Source organism: Otolemur garnettii, unplaced genomic scaffold, assembly GCF_000181295.1.
Source record: "Otolemur garnettii isolate 467f Iridium unplaced genomic scaffold, OtoGar3 scaffold00002, whole genome shotgun sequence".
NCBI classification, from domain to species: Eukaryota; Metazoa; Chordata; class Mammalia; order Primates; family Galagidae; genus Otolemur; species Otolemur garnettii.
Genome location: NW_003852397.1, coordinates 35,267,121 through 35,288,828, shown reverse-complemented (window position 1 = coordinate 35,288,828; position 21,708 = coordinate 35,267,121).

Here is a 21,708-nt window from a genome sequence, read left to right as displayed (position 1 = left end):
ACCTGTGGTTCCTACGCCCCATCTCAGCTCCATTTAAGCAGCAATATCTCCAGCCTTCTCCTACCCAAGCCTCACCCTGTGGGGGTGAAGGGCGGCCTGTGAACTATGTGAATGACTTTCCCACTAAACATCACTGCCCTTCCCTCCCCTCATTCGAGCCTGGCTTTTCCCCGGCCACGGATGGCCTGGTGTGCAGCTCTCTAGCTGAGCACCTAATGGTGGATCGAGCTATTATCATCTCTTACCCATCAGTGAATAATCATTATTGTTTACTCACTTCCCTTTTTATGAGGAGACGGTTTTCTTTTCTTGTCTCCCATGAGGCTCTTTGTTTTATAGACCTGCTCTCAACTTAGCACAGCTTTATTCTGCTCCAGAAAACTACTCATCATTTACTGATGTTCAACATAAAAACGGTTTTCTTTTCTCCTGCAAATCAAAATGTTCAGCCCCAGCCTTACTGATCTTGACCTTCCTCGTGTCTGTGAAAACAAACCTTCCAAACTCATCTCAGAGCATTTGCTTTTTTCTCTACCTATTCCATATGGCTTCTCTCTCCTAATGTTATTTCATTTTGAGAAACTAAAGGGAGGCGGGTTTGTGTGGGAAATGCCATGAAAAATGAAGCTTGGTATATTGTAAATGCTAATTGGTTTGGAACAATGGGGCAGACACTCAACCAAAAAAAGTCTTTGTTTCCTTAGAGGTCACAGAAATTACTTTACCTTATTCCCCCACTGATGGCCTCAGAAACCCAAATAAATACATTGAACACAATCTGTATCGAAGCTCAGAAATAAAAATAACCAACTAGAGTTAGTTAAAGCATCTTCCTAAATTCTTTCCAATTTTATTCTCATACTATTATTTTTGTATGTTCTGATTTTGAAATTATAAACATATATGATTTTGTAATTTTTTAAAAACCCTCTCTGGAAAACTCTTCACTGGTATAACTGAAGTAAAAGACACAATTTCACCCTTTCTCTTTCCTCCTTTTCTAGATACATGGCAGAGCGATTGCTAATAGTGGCAATGCCTGACTGTTTGTGTCATGGGCTGCATTTCAGAAAGCTTACAATGTAATCTCTCTGCCAAGAATCCAATATCACATTTTTAGCTTACTGTTTGGGGGTCTCATGTTTTCGCACTTCAACTCTTGACTCATTGTATGTGTGTACGCACACTTTGTTCCAGACTGTCTGTCAGAAGAACACTTCTTCCTAAATGAAGAAAAGTGTTGGCGGTGAATGCCAAGATTATATGAGGAAGCATAGTGCAGAGTTGCTATTTCTTTGTTCCTGTGGGTTAATTGCTTTAAAGACAAAAATCAAGGGCAAGTGTGCCACCAAGAAAACCTTTTGGAGGACACACACCACTTGTACCTTTTGAAAGATCCCAACCTACTTTTTGCCAACTTTTGATCAAGGTGACAAATCTTGGCTCAGAAAAGAAATTCAGCGATGTGTCAGCCCCATCAATAAGCTCTAAGGAAAAGTAATTCATTTGTAATGGAAATTGTGTTTACAAAATAGAGTAGGTATATAACCAAACTCTAAGAGGAGATAACTCACCCTGGCAAATAGGCTGCATATCTAATGGAGTAAAATAAAAGTGAAACAGAACACATTGTACTTACGGAAATGAAGTACATGCAACATTTTATAGTTACTACAACAGTAATTTTACATCATACGGAAGCTTTCATGTTCAGCCTTGATTTAGATTCAAGAAGCAGAATAAAAAAGTTGGGAAAGATGGAAAAGGAATGAAGCCATTATAATAAGTAACATTTTATGCTTATTTTTCAAAAATCTTTAGACCAATACAAGTTCCTTTTAGTCCCTAGAATTGGTTGGGTCTTCAGCAATTTCTAACCTCCACTGATCCAGGTCCTTTTGCCCCCTATAAATTTTATTATTCCCATTATACATATTAATGAGACATTTCCTAATTTCTTTGGTTTCTATTTTTTAATTTCCATTTCACCATGATCCTCTAGGTAAGTAGGGCAGATATAATTGGCAAATGAAAAAACCAAGGTACCAGGAGACTCTGGTCCCCACTGGAAAAGATTGAAATGGTCCTTCCAACAACTCTGGGTATTTGCTACCCTGATTTGCTAGGAGAAGGAACAAATTAATGACACCACCATTTGGCTAAATGAATGTAAAGTCCCCCTACAAGCATTTGGTTTTTACCACAAATTCAGATACAAAGGAAATATGCAGAGTCCTTGGAAAACACAGAAACAGAAGTCAAAGGCCTAAGAATCTACTACGATCTGAGAGGCTGAAATGTCAAAAAGACACATGCACAGGATAACCACTGGATTATAATTCAGATCACCAAATAGGCTGGAAAATGTTCCAAAGATTTAAACCACAAAAGCAAAAAGAATTAAAAACCAAAAAGGGACAAGATGGGTGTTTAAGGAAGGTAGGTACTTAAATGAAAATGTGTGGTGCTGAAAATAACACATCTGTGAGTTTATGTTCCACCGTGGTCATTTATACCCCAGCTTCTGGCTCCTAGCATATAATTGATGCTCAATAAGTTTTGATGAAGGATTAAATGCATGAAGATCCCTTCCCTCAATAAGTTCAGATCTAGCAAAGAAACAAATGTAAAAATAAATAATTGTTGTAACACAACATAATCTTGATAATAATGGCTATCAATTTTTGAGCACTTACTAGGCCTAAGATCCTCATGTGCATTAATTCATTAATATTCACAGAGATTCTATGAGATAGGACATATTAACCCTCTCATGCTACAGGTAAGCAAACCAAGGCACAGAGTCACACAGATGGTGAGCTGCAAAATCGGAATGAGAATTTAGCATTGGTAATAATTTGTACCACCTCATATAACAACTTTCTGTGCTGTGGCGGGAAGACACACTATGTTCAGTTATATCCACTGGTTGGTTGCAAAAACGAAAAAAAAGAAACCAAAATTTTTCATTCCCTCGCCTCCTTGCTCTTGCATTTCTTCCCACTCAATGATTCTGGTCTACTCTTGTTCCTTGCTTTGGTCAATGAAATGGGGTAAGAATGACCAATCATCTGGGTGACTTTGTGCCTCGATTTGCTTATCTGTAGCATGAGACTGTTAATATGCCCTACCTCATAGAATCACTGTGAATATTTAATGAATTAATGCACATAAGGACCTGAGGCCTAATAAGTCCTCAAAAATTGATAGCTATTATTATCAAAATTATATTGTATTAAAACAACGTAATCTTAGGAGTCAAGAGACCTTGCTTCCGTTCATTTTCTTGGGACCCTGTCATTGCCATGTGGGAAACCTGGGAAGGCCTACTGCATCATCATCCCATGGAACACAACTAAGTCAGCTGATTAATCCCAGCTGAGGCCAAGGAAGTCTTTCTGAGATCAGCAAAGCCTGAGAGCTGACTGGCAGCTGATGGCAAATGCGTAAAGGAGTGCAGCTTAGATTAGAACTATCTAGCTGACAGGGCATGGTGGCTCAAGTCTGTAATTCCAGTCCTGGGAGGCTGAGGTGGGTGGATTGCCTGAGCTCAGGAGTTCAAGACCAGCCTGAGCAAAAGTGAGACCCTCATCTCTGATAAAAATAGAAAAACTAGCTGGGTATGGTGGCAGGCCCCTGTCATCCCAGCTACTCAAGAGGCTGAGACAAGGGGATCACTTGAGCCCAAGAATTTGAGGTTGCTATGAGCTAGGACACCACAGCACTTTACCCAGGGCACAGAGTAAGACTGTTTCAAAAATTAATTAATTGATTATTAGTTAATTAAAAAATAGAACTACCCAGTTGAGCTCAGCCTAAACTGCCAACCCATGGAAACAAGAACTACTTACTGTTTTTAAGGTGTTCTATTGCACAAAATAACTAAATAATACATCCATCCTATCAAAATCTGATAGGATCATGGGTAACTTTTTTATTGGCACATAAATTATATGAGACAGGGAATCACCAAGATAAAAATATTTTCGAAAGACCAGTGTGACAAGCTGTTGAAATCTTACAGTAGGACTATCTCAAAGATATAACCAAAATAAATTGAGACAAGGACCTTCACAGTCCCTGTGAGGTTATGTGGTAGGTGGTTTCTAAAATGGTCTCCAGGGAATCCCCAACTTCCCTTCAGGGTTTTCTACAAAGCTGCAATCAAGGCGTTGTTATAGCTGAGCCTATTACTTCATCTGAAGGCTCAACTAGGGAAGGATTCGTTTCCAAACTGAACATCATTGTTGGCAAGATCCAGTTCCTCAAGGCTGTTGAACCAAGGACCTTAGTTCCTCATTAGCCATTGGCCAGATTCTGTCCTCAAGTCCTTGCCATTGGATTCCTCTGTAAGGCAGTTCACAAGGGCTTTTTCCGAGGAAGCATGTGAAAAGGGAGAGAGAAGAGTACTGCAAGGTGAAAGTCAGTCTTTTTATAACCTAATCTTGAAATTCATATTTCATCACTTTTGCCATATTCTATTCGTTAGAAGTAAGTCAGTAGGTCTAGACCAAGCACAATGAGGGGAATTACACAAAGGATTATAAATATTAGGCTTTGAAGAACATTGAGAACCACTTTCGAAGCAGCCTTCCATCTAACTAAATTCTAGGAAGTCATGAAGGTATTAATTTTGTAAACAGGAACTTATTCATCTAATCTCAAAGCACTAGGCTTCAGAAACCAACTCTTGATACATAAAGGAGGCAATTTTAAAATACAAACCATACGGTGGATCTTATTGTCCCAAAGCATAACAAAGGGTGAAACTATAAATAAGTTAAATAAGTTTTAAAAGGCTTAGAAAAATTCTCAGATGCTGGCCCTATAATGGAATATTAAAGGGTGTAAGAAGTGTGGGCAGCCCTTCCCTAATGCTTTCAGAGTAACATCAAGAAAGACAACCTTAGCTCCCTATAAAACGTCCCTCAGAGGCAGGCAAGATGGACCATTGGCCTAATCTGTTGTGACATTTCTTATATACTTATGCATAACACTATGTGGGAATGCAATAAAAATTTAAACAAGGTACTAGAGTTCAAGCAAATAGGAGAATGCAGCTTTTGAAAAATGGAGACATAACATTCCTACATGGTCTCTAAGACTTTTGATTTGCCAGGGCTCTTGATATTAGTTCCGTACACAGAAGCTCATCTAAATCCTAGATTCAAAAAAAACATGTCTTAGTTCCTCACAGAATTAAGGAGAAGAAAACAGGATTTTGTAGAGTATTACTGTTAGAGAGGAGGAAAATATCTGACTGCATATGACAGGGCTCTCTTTTATACCTACATTATGTTCAAGTGTTTAAAACAGCAAAGCCATCTATTTTGCCCTCAGGCAATGTCTAAGTAGCTATTTTAGGCATTCACTTGGGACTTGGGGGGATTTGTTTTCCTGGAGTTTATAAAGAGAAGGATGAGGATGGGTATATTGCGGGCTTATGCTTTACAATACACATAGTAGGGCAAATCAGTGTTCATCGCTAATGCAGTGGCACTTAATTAGAAGATAAACATCCCTCAGTGAGAAGAATGAATTGAAAAGTTTCTACATAAGCAGAATCATACATTTTGACATTGTAAGAGCAGTAGTTTCTGTCAATCAACCTGAATTCTCTTTAAGCCTTAAACATATAAGTCACATTGAGAGGGTTATGCATTTCACAAGTGGATTTATATATAAATACTTTTGCTGGCTCCTGTTCAACACAACAAAAGAAGTCAAACATTAGTCTGTATTTGTATTTCTTTGCTGAAGTGTTTTGACATAAACTGCACACAATCCTAGCTGAAAAGCAGCAGGCAGTTTGGAACTAACTGCTCCTCACACTTGCATTCTTTGTGATATGAGTTTTTTTTTTTCTTTTTGCTACTTGGAAAATTAGAAAGCTTCTGAGTGAAAAGTTTACTCAAACTCAAGAGAAGAAATTTTAAAAGCAGCAGAGTATTTTTGAAAACCTCTAGTTTCACATATAAGTCACTTTCTATATCTCGGAATTCCTATATGTATCAAATTCCAACAGCACAATTCATAATCAGCATTTATCTTTTGAAGACAGAAAGTAATATATATTATATACAGAAGTCACTCAGATCGTGCTTTTTTACCAGTTCACTTCTTCCCATGCAGAGGAAAGACATTCTGAGATAAAACCACTAAATATCCAGGTTATACTGCACATAATGTTGGAGACATTTATGGAAATAAAATCTCCGAAGATGTCCTGTATCAGTCAGTTGTTGTTGTCAGAGTGCTGAATAATAAACCACCCTAAAACTCATTGACATGAAGCAACTATCATTTATCCTTACACTTCCCAATAGCAGATTGGCAGCTACTTGGCTGAGCTAGGTTGGGCTCCAAACTCAGATCATGTCCATGTTATTTCCTATGCTCCTTAAATCAGCCATCACCAGAGGCCTGTGGTCAGCTCCCCATTTCTCAATTTGAGATGTAGGCTGCAACAGCAGTATATTGTATGAGGCATGTTATCCCCCGCTAGGGATCACCAAAGTTCAAAAAGGCAAACCTAACCATGTAAACAAATGCAAAGTCTCTCCTTATATCATGTGTATTAACATTCCTTTGTCTAAAACATGATCAGGTCTGAAGTCCAGGGAGTAGAGAATTATATTTTGCCACAATGAGGCCATAGGATAAACTAGTTTTCTATACTATCATTACTGGGTGCTGTTACCATCGTTAAGTATTCAGTGGAAAAGTTCTGCTTTCTTCCAAATTGAGTATAACTGTATTGTTGTATTTAGCAACTAAGAAATCAGAGAGCATAGTTCATAAAAAATAAATTTATACTTAATTTACTGGAAATCTGAATATAAGGGCAATTCTATGGTTTAAAAGTGTCCATGGTTATGAGTGTATAACAAATATAAATACGTGAATATATAAATAAATACATACAGATATAGGTTAAGTTTAGAATTGCATTTAGGTGTATGAAAGCTATAACCAAATAGACTAAGAATATGGGGAGGAGGAAGGGAGAAGGCGGGGGAATGGATGGAGGGAGGGGGTTTGGAGGGATCACTTCTGAGGTTTATCTTACAGGGGTACAAGTGAATCTTTCTAAGAGTAGAATGTGAAAGTTTTAAAACAATAACTGAGAAAATGACATGAAGGCTGTGTTGACCAGTTTGATGGAAGTATTTTGGATTGCATGTGAAAACCCCACACTGTACCCCAGAAGTGCATTAATGTACATAGTTACCATTCAATAAAAAAAAAAAAAAAGAATTGCATTTAGGTATCTAACTCTTTAAGTATTTTCTTTCTTTTCTAAATAATTTAGTTAGAAGTCAACAGGTCTAGAACCTATGCCTCATTAAGTTCTAAACAATAGCATGTTATTTTTTAAAGGGTCAATTTAAAAAAAAGACAAAAATAATAAGCCAAACATTAAATGCTAAAATTCAAATTGCATTTTGCCAATAATAAAATTGATATTTTACTTTTCCTTAGGGCCATAGCTCCCAGCCTTTATATAGGGCCTAAATCAAAATGGCCCTAAATCAAAATGGCCCAGAACATGTATCCTTTTCCTCCTGGATCCTAGTTTGTCTAAACTTTTGTGACCCGATTAGCAAGAAATTTTCTTAGTCCAAATTGCACTCATTTCTAAAGGAAATGGATATATAAGTTTGTAGCAGTAACTTCTGTTGCTTGCTTTTTCTGGGGTAAGTTATAAACTATATCTACCTATCACAGAATCTGCTCTTTGATGGATCATTAAAAAGTAGTAACAAAAACATCATTTTCAGTCCCTTTGCTCACACTTGATTTTGGGTGCAATCACATGTGCACCCAATAGAAATTTAGTATGGGGTGTTGTCTCTTAGATACTGTATGTATCCACACAATTTTCTTTGTATACATTTTTCCTCTTGGTCTGTAACTGGACTTCAAGTCCCTTCAGGTTAAGGATTGTTTTCTTTGCATCCCTGAGAACACCTTACACCACACCTTGCCTTTAGGAAGCATTTGATGAGTTGGCTTAAAGAAGTATTCACTAGTCTCTCAGGGAAGATGATGATTGCTCTTGACAGCATTAGGTAAATTATGAAAAATGAGGTAAATCACCAGAATGAGAAACCAAACGATGAGTCAAATATATTTGGGCTCCAACCAAAAATGGCCAGGAGAAACCATACTGGTTTCAGGAGAAGCCCCTGGAGCTGGATTTTCTCTCCTATATTGAAAGATAATCTTTTTTTTCCACAAACATGCTTTGGTTGGAACATGAAGAGAGTGAGTCCCCCAGACTCACTCTTCAGTAAAACTGTGCTGGTTGCAAATAATATTTTCCATATAGTAAATCAAAATGTGAAAGCTAGAAAATTTAAAAGATACTGTAGAAGCCATCTAGAATATAAACCTGTAGATTTGTCTCTAAAGTTGGTTAATGTGTTTATTAACCATTGGCACCATCAAATACCCAAATATTAACCATGGCACCGTCAAATGCCCGAATACTCCTCTATCAGCTAAAATCTTCTAAGACTTTGGTTCTACAATGAGAAAATAGTTTAGTAGAATTCCTAGGGGAACTGAGACTGTGATACATTTTTTATGTAGCAATAACCCAAATAAACAATGTTCCTGGGTTGTTTTCAGAAGTTCAAAAATAATTATTAGAAAACAAACTCAATGTGGTTAAAGATACATATCCCTATATTCTAATTTTGTTTAAATTTTGTTAAAATACACACAGATAAGCACTAAAAAAATAACATAACAAAGGCCATTATCCCAATTCTTAACAGAAAATTATTACAATTTAACCTAATTTTAAATTATGTTTCTCAATATAAGTTCCTTGATCATCAAGCACTGTGAATGCCACCATTCTCTTGTCTCAGCCCCCGAAATAGCTGAGGCTATAGGTGCCCACCACAATGCCCAGCTATTTTTTTTTTAGCTCAGGCTAGTCTCCATATAAAGTCATCCAATTAATAAGGTTTTTTTTGTTTGTTTTTTTGGTCCATGCCCATGCCCACCAATCCCCGTTTACCAATTAAATAACCATTTGCTCTTGACCCAATGATGGCTCTGATTTCTGGAAATTACAGGCAAACGAATAAACTTTTATTTTTTTTTTTTTTTGAGACAGTCTCACTTTGTTGCCCTGGTAGAGTGCTGTGGTGTCATAGCTCACGGCAACCTCAGACTCTTGAGAATCGCTCAGCTATCCCAAGCAGCTGAGGCTATAGGTGCCCACCACAATGCCCAGCTATTTTTTAGCTCAGGCTAGTCTCCACCTCCTGAGCTTAGGTGATCTACCCACCTTGGCCTCCCCACGCCTGGCCCTTAAAGGAATAAACTTCTGAAATGAATTGTTATGGAAAGTGTTAAGCATACATAAAGTAAACACAAATCATTGCTATGCAATAAAGAGTGTAGAACAAGGACATCATCCCACTGATTTCTTTTATGTTCCTGCAGCTATTCTTCCTCAGAATTCTACGGGAGAGAAGAATAAATGATGCACTGCCTCCTCCAAATTCTAGTCTCGAATACTTCTGTCCATACCATTTCTCACTCATCCTCAACTCAATCTCTACTGATCCCATGGAGAATTTAAGAAAATGGAAAAGAACTCATTCTTTCATTCACTCACCAGCTATTTACCATGGCACACCAGGAACGACAATAAGTGGTAGGGATTTGACACAGAAATTGGACACGATTTCCATCGAGCATGGAGCCAGTAGGCTAATGACGGTAACAAAATATAGACAATTACAAAAAGTTTGGTAAGTGTTATAATATGAACCTGATGCTTACTGTTAGAGTAGAGAGGAACTGTATGTTCTACCCATACAGGTGAAGGGGCTGGGTGATCATGGAAAAAGTGATATTTAATCAAAAACCTAAAGAAGGATTAGCAAGTAACCAGATGAATACATAAAGAAAAAGTGTTCAAGGCAAGAAGAATAGAATATGCAAAGGCCTGGATGTATAAGAACCTGGTCACCATAGCTGACCAATCATTTTACTTTTAGTAGAGGCTAAAGCTCACACTTGCTCAGGCGGGTCTCAAACTTTTGCCCTCAAGCAATCCTCTCACCTCATCCCCCAGGGCGCTAGGATTACAGGTGTGAGCCACCACGCCCAACCTGCCCTCATATTTTAACATATCCTCTATTTGGACGTTTGCCCCTTTACCATAGGCCACCAACCCAGTGCAAAGTAAAGGGACCTGGGTAAGGGATCAGAAGGCTTGGACTCTAGCCCAAGGTCTGCCACCCAGAAACTGTGGGCCCCTGAGAAAAAAATCCCTTTCAGTCTCTGGGCTTCGGTTATCTTTAATAACAAGATTAAAATTATCTCCAAATTCCTTTTTGGTTCCAACATTCTATTGTTATGGTTCCAGTTAATCTATTCCCTGTTCACTGAAGTTTACTCTTTAAAAATAAATCATCAGCAAAACATTAAACAAGAAATGCCACAGGCAGTGAAGCTCCCTTTTTTCTTTGATATCAGAAATAGTTTAAAAAATCTTTTTGATAGTAAAAAAGTATCCTGGGTTGTTATAAAGTCTATTTTTTTTTATTATCCTACAAGATATTTGAAGCTTTGTTCTTTGGTTTGTGCTGCTGTCTTGAATAGTTACACACTCACTTTGAAGAACACGTGTAACACAGTCCCTGAAATTTAAATACTGCACCTGAATATTTCATAAGCCAGAAAAACATCAATTAGCACTTGACTTTGAAATTATCTTACTGTCTATTTTCTAGCATTGTTTTGAATTACAAGAAGAAAAGAAATGAGAAGAAAAGCAGTTTCCAACTTATTTCATTATTCCTTCTGGAAGAACCAGATACCAGGTCTCATTTCTTAATAGTAATTTTCTTTATTTTCATGAGTCCCTTGCAGAAAATACATTTAAAATAGCTTTGGAGACTACTTCCTTCCACTGTTACACGGCTAGCAGAAACAGCTCAAGACAACAGGGAATGGGATCGAAGCAAATTTGCTCCCACTTCTCATTTGAACTCTATACCTTTATGTCTGATGGATTCTAGAATATTTTCATTGGCTTGTCTCAGACACCTCAAACATGTTGGCACAGCGCCTAGCCCACAGTTATAACAAGATCTGCCATTTACTTAGTAAGGCCAAGAACTCTACTAGGAATTTAGCACGCATGCCTTAGTTCATTTTCACATCCACTCTCGTTTAGTATTATCCCCATTGTACAGACGAGGAAACCAAGACTCAAAGTCCCTTCACAAAGATGAAGTGTAGAGCCAGGGGCTAAAACAGAAGTCATCCGGCATTAGAATCTGGACCTTAACAATTGGTCTGCACAGCTTCCACAGAAGCACTAAACAACTCTTACGGTCAAAAGGATGAGTGACACGCATGGACACTGTTGTGATTTTGTCCTGAATCAGCCTGTTCCAACTTCTCTGATTTGTTAGTCTCCTCTGCAGCCCTGTGCCCACCCACAGTTTACAAGTGGACACAACTTACACATCAGGTAATATTCTAGGAGCAGTAAGGTCTCTGCCTTCCTGAGTTTGCCCTCTAGGTGAAGAGGTGAACAATAAATAAGTAAACGTGAAAATCACCAAAGGACTTACGGATTATGAGAGTGTTATGGATAGAAAGTGGTTGAGGAGAGTCATTTTCCTCTGCCCTGCAGATATTCTTCCCTCTCACTATTCTCACCGTCACACCCCAACATAGGTTCAGTCCTTGGAACCTCTATTATTACTATCAGCTTGAAACTAGTTTCCCTTCTTCTAGGTTCTTTTTTCTTCAGGCTGACCTCTTTAGAACAAATTCCTAAATTGTTATATCACATCTTGATTTTTTCTGCACACTGGGCTCAAATGCCTCATCTTACCCAAATCCCTCCATCATCTGGTCTCATCCTACAAATAGAAACCACTTCCTGTCTTCCTTCACCCACAAGTGTTTCTGGAATACCTACTATGTGTCAGTCATGATGCATTCCTCATCATAAGCCATCGGTCCTTATGGCCCTGTTTCTTAGGTCCTCTATGTACTCCATGCTTGCTTCCATGTGTCTGATACCAGGAAGTCCCTTTTTGTTCTGTCCACCTATTAAACACTCCTTGTCAATCAGAGCCTAGTCCATAGTCTCAGGTTTGCAATTAAGTTTTCTCTATGCCATTCCATATTCAAATCCTTTTTTTAAAAATCACTAATCTTCATAGCTTTCTATTCCATATCTTTCTATTCAAGCATATCACATTGCAACGCTCCCAAATCAGTGTGTCAGTGTGCATGTCGTGCATGTGGTATGTGACTAAAGGATGTGCAGACAACAACTCTTAGATTCCTCTCTTATACATTAGAGCCAGTGACCACAGTAGCAGTCAAAACTTATTTAGCACATCCCATTGGCAAAGCACCGTGCTAGGTGTTTTACAAAATGTATTAGCCCTCACAGCTTTATGAAGGTGTCACCCATATTATCCCCATTTGCCAGATAAGGAAACCAAGATCTGGAGAGGTGAAGTGATTTCCATAGAGACACTTCGTTAGCAAATAGTAGACCTGTAATTTAAGCCTAGTGTACGTGGTCCCAAGGGTTCAATCACCAAGCTGTCTGAACACAATCTTTGGCATTATTTTATACTTTCTATTCCCTGATATTTCTTAAAAAGACTTATGACTCTTTACAGGAGAAGACACTGTGCCAGGGTGGTGTAGTGGGAAAGAGAGACAATGTGTAACCTCAGAAGAGGATTCTTCTGGGCAGGTCACTACCTAGGACCCCATGGGGAGAAGCCATAGCTACCGCATTTAACCAAGAAGCGTTCCTCCACCGAGCAATTGGTAGCTAAGAAAGGACATGACCTTAAACTCAAAGTCGTTGGACACAACAGCAGTGGGAATTGCTCCAAGGTAAAGATAATAGTGCACATCGAGAAATTCAAAGAATCTTGCAATCAACAGCAGGGGTTCTGGTGAATTCATTCAGGTTTCTCCTTGAAAGTCAGAGGATTTCTGACAACTCTCTTATAAAAGAACTGGAATGGAGGAAGGAGAGGTTTTGGACAGTTATCAGGGATAAACAGTGACCCATTCAACAGTGGAGATATTCTTTTAGGGTTTTTTCTTTCCTATTTTAAAAATAATTTTTTTATAATGGGGTGTTTAATACTGCAATGAAGTAGCCTCTGTTCTCTGGGAGTTTCACTTTGCAACATCTGGTACTTTGCCTCTCAGAGCCCATTATTCATTTTCATTAGTTTTTCCTCTAGTTGAGGCCTTGTTATAAAGAGGCTTTCATATTGCCTCTCCTTCTTAGAAAGCATATGTGGACACTGTGGGAGAAGGCTACCTTTCCCAGGACTGGGCATTTTTAGCCTTATCCACAATGAGACTGATGAATGAAAGTGGGTCCAGTGACTTCCCTGGGGCCCTGAAGTTCCAGGCAGTGCCTGCTCCCCAGTGGACTATCTCTGGGAAATGGAAGTTTTCATTCCACCTCCCTAAACAGGGCAAGAAAAGGTCTTAAGTTCTTAACTTGAAGCTACATTTAAAATCAAATGGTCTGGACCCAAAGAAAGAAAATCAGATTGGATGTGAAGAAGATTAGTCATGAGTAGTAATCACAATCAGCTCCAAAGGTGTTTTCATTGAATAGACAAAGCAGTTTTTTGAGTTTTAAAAACTTTTCAGAAGACCCCCACCTAATAATGAAAGGTCACACACAAGCGTCTACAATAGAACATTGCTATCTTTTGATTGCATTTGTAATTTTTTGCTTGAGAGTGGGTTTTAAATGGTGCTTGTCTGTACTAGCTACATTAAAACAAGCAAAATATTTCTAGTCTGTTCAAAAAAAAGAAAGCATCATATGATAGGAATACGAAATACAAATCAAAAGGTAAAAATCATAAAAAAGAAAGATGGCAACCTACATACCAAAAATATAAATCAGGTTTATGCTATAATCAGGATATCAGGGTTAGTTTGCTCTCAGCAGCTAAAGCAAAAATAAATTTTAATCCATGATAAAGTTCTAAATATGATGGCATCATCTGCCATGGAAAGAAAGCTATTTCTGCTTTGTTTTTCATGAAAATTTCCTCATTGTCCTGTGTTTCCCCAGGCACAGACATAAAAACAAGCACATTTAGAGACTTAAGGGGGTTCCCCCTTTATTTTTTAATATACAAATGGAAATATCATCCCAGGCTTCTTGCCCAGAATTCAGCAGTCTATTGAGTTCAGCATGTTGAAACTTTCTGGTTTTGATTAAAACACACACCTGAAAAATTCATGAGTGTAATACGTTCCCTTCAAGTCATTCCTAAATACCTCACTCCACCATCACCAACATGCACAAAGTTATTTAATTATATCCTAAGGAGATGAGGCCAGCAGGGTGTAAGGTGATAGCCTTGAAGAATAAGAGTTCAAAGACAGCATCTCACGCAGGAGCCATGTCCTAACACAGACCCTGAATCTCAAACTACACCGACTTAGCAATCTGAGAATGGGCCTTCTCCAAGTTCATGCACTTCAATAGCATGCGGTGGGAGGAGACAGAACCACTGTGTGTCTCTTTCATGTGTTATCAAGCTTCTATTCATGACGTGCTTCTGGTCTTTCCTTAGCTGCTTTTAATAGGTATAAAGCCCCTGAGGTTGCCGATACGAGATTATCCAAACATATTTTTAAAATATATACATTTTCTCAAATCTAAATAGATTGTATATATTCAAGCCATAATTGGCTTGTATCAGGAATCATTCCTCCACTGGTTTAACAACAGTGCGGGCTTTCTCAAAGCACGTCTTAAAAAGGAAAGAAAGATACATGTAGCAGAGGTAGAGCAAGCTGTAGACTCTGACATGGATTGTTCTCTGCCAAGAATCCCACTTTAAATGTTTCATTCCTCCCCCCAAAGTTGTGTAAAGGAACAAAGTGAATATTATTCTTTAAATCTAAGTTTAAACAGCTTAATGAGTGGAGCCAATTGAAGTAAATCATAATTGCTAAACAGGATTAAGTTTACAACAGCCTTGAGAAAGTCTGCAGGAAAGCACAACACAAAAATAGACTTAAACAACAGAAAAGCATTTGTATGTAGCTGCTATCCCAAGACTCTTTTCTCTAAAATGCCAGCGTTATGAATCAATGTGTATAAAACAGTAACCTTCGCGGGCCTATGTTCTAACTTGATCCATATTATTTATGTTCCACACTCTATTATGTAACTGGCAAACACTTGCAAATACTGAGACTCGCAGGCCATCGCAGTGATGTGCAATCAGGCTGAATTACTTTCTCCTGCATTAGGAAATGAGGGCAATCCCATCCAGCCGTACTCTTCTGTACTATACCATATATCCTCGAACTAATGGATTTGATGCAGGTGATCAAAAGTTGCGGAGTTATTTCTCAATCCAATTAGCTAAATTATTTCTTACCATTGGAAATCATAGCCTAAGGCTCCAACAAGACAGCAATTTTAAAGTAAGGCCAGTACTGCTCAGTTATCAGAACTGTAGTAAGAAAAGCTCAAACCCTGATAAGATCCAGAGAAGAAAAGTATAATAATCAGGTGAATTGGAACTGTTGCCAGGCTGCCTGTTCAATTTTATAAGCCCTCTGTCCCAACTATTTACTTGTACTCACTCTTGAGACTTTATTAAGGCCTGAGTTAGAGCAAACACTGGAGCAATGTTTCTCAACAAACCTTTGTCAGAACACTCTCCCTGCCAGATGCTCAGGACTGTGGACTAATAAGTTTGGGAAATACTGCGTTTTACAAAGCTCATTAGCATATTAAAAGCTCCTAGAAGTCCTACATAAACTTTTAACTTAACTAAGTTAATTTAGCTAAGTCCCCTGCTTCCCAAAATTAAGAGGCCACCGAATCTCATTCTGAAATGACATCCCCCAGAACCAATGTTCTGCCAGGATTCACTTTGAGAAACCAATTTTAGAGCACCAAGGTAGCTTTCTCCTTACGTTGCTTTCATTGATTCAAGCCAGAAAATTACGTTGTACATAACCACTGTGCCTTTGTGGAGAGTGCGGCAATGTCTATTAGAAGATGGTTTAAGTTTTACAGAAATTGGTATTTCTTTTAGTGCTTAAGCCACTTGCTAATTTTGAGTTTAAATCATGTCTTCAGCATTACCTTGCACCCTGGTACACAGAAGGAAAGGTTTCTGGTGTCTGACCACTTGACCTGTTACTGTAACTTCTACAAATGCTGAATTTTTCCCCAACACGGAGACTCACTTAACGGTTTCCACTTGACTGGTATTAAAGTAGCCAAAGTGAACTGTACAATACTCACTCTCACTCCCTTGAATCCAGCGACAGGCTCTCCACAGGAAACACAGGTACTTTGGTAATTACACTGGCCTCATAGATCTGCTTTTCCTCAGAATACAACATCCCATCTTAGCCAGCGTCCTTCCAGGGGTCCTCAAACTTTTTAAACAGGGGGCCAGTTCACTGTCCCTCAGACCATTGGAGGGCCAGACTGTGGGCCCCGGGACAAGTTGGCTGCTAAGCAGGACAGGCAGCAGCCGCGAAAACACCTGGCAGGCTGCATGTGGCCCGCGGGCCATAGTTTGAGGACCCCTGTTAGACCCCTCAGCTCCCCAAATTCAGAAAACAGCAAAGGGTGTCTCCACCATCAGTGTGATTCAGTGAGGACCTAGCGTAATAAAGTCTTAGCTCCAAAATGCTAAGTTTTGCCAGAGCATATGGGATTATAAAAGCAAATGTGTACTATGCATAATATCATGTCACATTATCGGGCACATTTTTTAGAAAGGCAACACCCACAGGTCTGAGCAACTTCAATTTTATGCAAATTCTGCAAACACCAAGATGTGCTTACTTGTCACTTTTTTGTTGTATCAGCACAGCGCCCCGGGGAGGAATCACGGCTTACTTTGCTTTGCCATTATTAGTGCCTACCTTTGCAAATACTATTTCCACTTGCTAAAGGCTTTCGAGCCCTACCCAAGAATTCTTGGTTCACATTCTTCTTTTGTGACTGGCAGAGAGGAGTTGCTGTGAGTACAATGATGCAACTCGATCCTCCTTGGGAATTCAATATGCTGTACCATTGATGCCCAACCCCGCACGCTTTTTATAATCATAGCCATCATCTTTTTATTATGTCTTGGACTTGAGGAGGCCTGAAAGCAGATGTAACTCATGATGACCTGACTTCAATGGGAGAATGAACCAGGTGGCTAATTGTCTCTAAAACAAATACACTGATAATTAGCAGGAGAGCACAATGCAACAGAAGCCTAACCACCAACCTTTATTTAAGTTAAGCAAATGGGTGAGCAAATGATGCAGCTGCACCGCACTTTGACAAGTTAATAAGGGAGCCATACTTCATCTCATCAGCCACACTAGCCAAAGCATACCCTTAGGACTTGGTATCAGTGGTGCTAAAACTGTGAACTTGGGCAATTGTCAATGCTCACAGTGAAAACTCCTTGTCTGAGTACTTTGTGGAGCCAGAGTTTAAGGGGCCAGATTTTCTCCCTTATGGAAGGCTGGGTCAAAGCAGAGATAATAAAAAGTTGGTAGGATCTCACCCATATGCACTAGAAGCGCTAATAATTTTGGCTCTCTGATGCTAGTAATAGCATCATTGCGAATTTGACTTTCCTTGGGTTTAGCATTACTCAATTTGAACAGGCAAATGTCTAGATCAGGATTCAGCTAACTTGTTCTGGAAAAGGCCAAATAGTAAATATTTTAGACCTTATGGGCTTTGTGGTCTTTGTCACAACTTCAGAACTCTGCCATTTTAGTGCAAAAGTAGCCACTGACAAGACATAAATAAATGACTAGCTGTATTCCAATAAGATTTTATTTATGGACATCAAAATTAAATTTCATGTAATTTTCACATTCAAGAATGTTATTCATCTTTCGGTTTCTTTCCAACCATTTACCGAAGTGGGAACAATTCTTAGTTTGTGGGCCACATCAAAACAGGCTGAATTTGACCCATGGGCTATAGTTTGCTAATCCATGGACTAGACTGATTTATTGATCTTCAGTGAAAAATTCAGAAATAATAGAGTGTTATTCTCTCTCTCGTTTCCTGCTTATCTGTTTCTTAGCTGTGTGAGGATATTCTATTCATTGGGGAGCTCGCATCAAGGCCATGGGAAAGGGATATTCAAACTACCTGATTCAATAAATACATGTTGATTATGTGCTGCACAAGTCAGGTCCTCAAGGGCCTGGATTCTGAAAGAGGTTATAATTCAGAGTTCCAGGAGGAAGTGGTTCAACTTTAGGACTTAGGCAAAAGGACTCTTCTCTAGATGATTAATCAATAGGTATTAAAATGCACATATTCTCTGGCCCTAATCCTTCATTTCTGGGAATTTATCTTAAGAAAAAAATTAAAATTGCATATCACAATTAATGAACAAGATCAAGTATTATTCATAAGAGCAAAAGAACTAGAAATAAGCAATGGGAATAATGACATTGTTATTGTCAAAGTTAAATAATAGGAACTTTTAAACAATTAATAGTCTATAAAGTGGACTACTCTGTATCCATTAAAAGTACATTGCATAAGACTATGTATTGGTAGGGAAGGATCTTCATGGGGGGGGCAAGCAGGTAACAAAACAACAAGGATAAAATTATTTTGTTTTTGTTTTTAGAATTACAGAAAATGTCTAGGAGGATAACCAAGGTCCTATTATTCATCTCTGAAGGTTTATAACTGGTTCTTAATTTTTTACTCTTTTATATTGTATTTTCTCATTACATTTAATTCACTCAGCACCTGTTTATTAAGCATTTGTTGTATTCTAAAACCTGCTTTTTATACTGTGGAAACATTATATTTTTTCATTTTTTTAAACTAAATATCTAAGTGAAGAAGAGGCAGTCCCCTAAAGTTGGTGTAAGAATGTAGAGGCAGCTGGCATGAGTTGCATGAGAGCCCACTTCATGGAGGATGCTGAGGAAGAGGAAGCCAGAGGCAGCTGGGAACTGGGTCTCTGAGATACCTAAAACTACATAGGGAGCAATTTGGGGCCATACTGTGTGTACCTCTGTCACTCTACCATTTTTCAAAACCAATCCTCATAACCACCTCCTAGCCCCATGAAAGGGAGAGTGGATGAGTCACTAAAACATGGCAAAGATCTAACTTAATAAGACAGTCCCATAAGGACCCCTTCTGACAGAGTGAAAAATGAAAAATGAGAGAAAAAGGAAAGAGTCTGCTTATTCTATTCAGAGATTAAAAAATAATCTTATTGACTTAATACAATGCCCTAATTATGTTGGAGTCTAGGCTATACTGGATTGGGTGAATATTGACATCTTTTGGCACGTAGGGTATGTTTGAAAGCACATACAGCAAAGTTTCAAAGCAGTGTTGATGGACAAGTAGAAAAGCAAACATTTCCTTGTTTTTACTGTAGACCTGTTAGGTTTGCTGATCTCACTGAAGTACGTGATCTTTTCAGGTGCTGAGTTTAAATATTTATTCTTCTGACACTCAAGATGTCAGTCAATTTCTACTGCACTTGAGGTTATTATACCTCTGTGTGGTTCAGAAAACCACTGAGATAAGAAGAGTTTGCAGGGCTTTCTAAAGATGTAGACATGAAACCCAAGACCACTATGTATCACGTGTATTTCAGCTATCAGATTTTTATTATGAAAACTCAGGTACAATGACAATTCATCTGCATACCAGAATGCATGGCTTTCGGTGAGTTCTTGTGTGAATCCAGACAGAGGTGCTTTCAAACATACTGATGCCCTGTTGAAACCCTTTTACAAAGGAAGTAATGGTCTTCTTTCTATGGAGAGGAATAGAGGACCAGAAGAACTTGTGAGCTTCGTAAGTAGAAATGACACTGCACTTTTTACTTTTGTTTTTAGCATTCCTTCCCCTACACACACACACACACACACACACACACACACACACGCAGAATGTCTATTTCATTTCCTGCATCTCCATTTTCCCATCGATATTAGCTAACTCATCCAGCCTCCTAAAATATAATAATAGTTCTGGTGTGTAGCTGGCTGACGACCCAACCTACAATCAAAACCATGCTGGCCAGATATGTGTAACTGCTTCTCAGCCATTGCTGGTCCATCTGTCACTTTCCATACATTGGATTCGAAAAAGCATTCAGTAATCAGAGAAAGTCTACTAAGCATGCATGCATGTACATGTCACATACACACACAGACACACTTATGCACGTGCCCGCCATGAGATTATGTGAGTATGTGTATTTATCTAGAAGATAATCCAATCTTTTTCAACAACAGTTTTACCTCCATTTACATATCAGTTTGTTGTTGTTTAATTTCAAAATAAGCTACTCCTTCCCTCCAAAGAAGAAAACATGAAATGTTGCTTTTTCTACCACCATTTCTCAAAGACCGTCATCTGTACTCCAGAGAGAACCAGGTTGGTGCACAAATATTTGCATCAGCTATTTGGTTCTACAAACACTCAATGGAACAACAATAGTAGGAACAAAAGAGAAACCTAGAAACAGTTGTTTTATTAGTCTTTAATTTTCCCATTAATGTATGACAGTTCTCCAGATTATTTTATCAATGATAATCACAGTTTTTACTGAACACTTCTTTTCCAGAGAGCTCTGAAAAGTTTATGCTAATCACTTTTTAAATCTTCACACCATCTTTGAGGCATAGCCAAGGCGTAGATCATTTTATCCCCATTGAAAAGATAAAAAGAAATGGGCAGAGATGTCAGCCCAGAGGAAGGTAACTGGCCCCAGGTTTTACTTTTCTTTTCCACTAAACATGTTTTTTTCTCCAGCCACTGCCACTCTGGCTGACAATGATCTTTTTTTAAAGTAGGTTAGGTTATGTCTTTCCACAGCTTGCACTGCGGCCTTCAACACCATGTCTGATCTGCAAGCTTATACCATTTGTCACTATGCGCCAGTGTTACTAGCTGCCTAAGGCTGAGTACTCCAGAATTATTCCCAAAGACAAAAATGTATGCAAGAACCATTTGCTAGAAAGAGTTCCAGGAAAAACCAATAGAAGAAGGAAGACGTGGAACCGGGAAAGGAAAGAAACCAAGCAAGGAGAGAAATCAAGCGAAGTTGCAGTGAGGATACACCTTCAGCTCGATTCCATAGGGAATCTTTGAGGAGGTGATCCCCACTGGGGACAGCTAAAGAATTTATACCCCTACACCCATCAGTCACTGGTAAAGGGCTACCCAGAGGAATGTATATTACCAGAGCTCCTAGTTTGCAGGACTTGCAGGCAAAGTAAACTCCAGCAGCCTGAAGGCAGCCCTCCCATAAGGCAATGCAGTGCCACTGTTGGGAAGGAAAACGCAGCAGTGGCAAATGCGTGGAAAGGTTGATGGGCAGAGCAGTGACAGTGACTGCTGCATGTAGTTTCTGTCCTAAAGCACTGGGTAGAGGAGTCTTGGCGTCTCATCAAGGTCAGCTGTCCCCTGAACCTCTCTTCCCCTGGTCTTTTGCATGGGTGCCTTCCTTTTCTAAGGTGGTCTCTGTTTAATTTTCACCTCCTCATCCTCCCATTAATGGAAATTGAACTGTTTATAAGAAGCTCTCTCTTGACCCATCCCTCCAATGCCCTTGTCCTTGTTAGCACTTGTGACGATCCATCTCATTGGTTTGCTGGCTCCCTGTTCATTGCCCCAGTGGG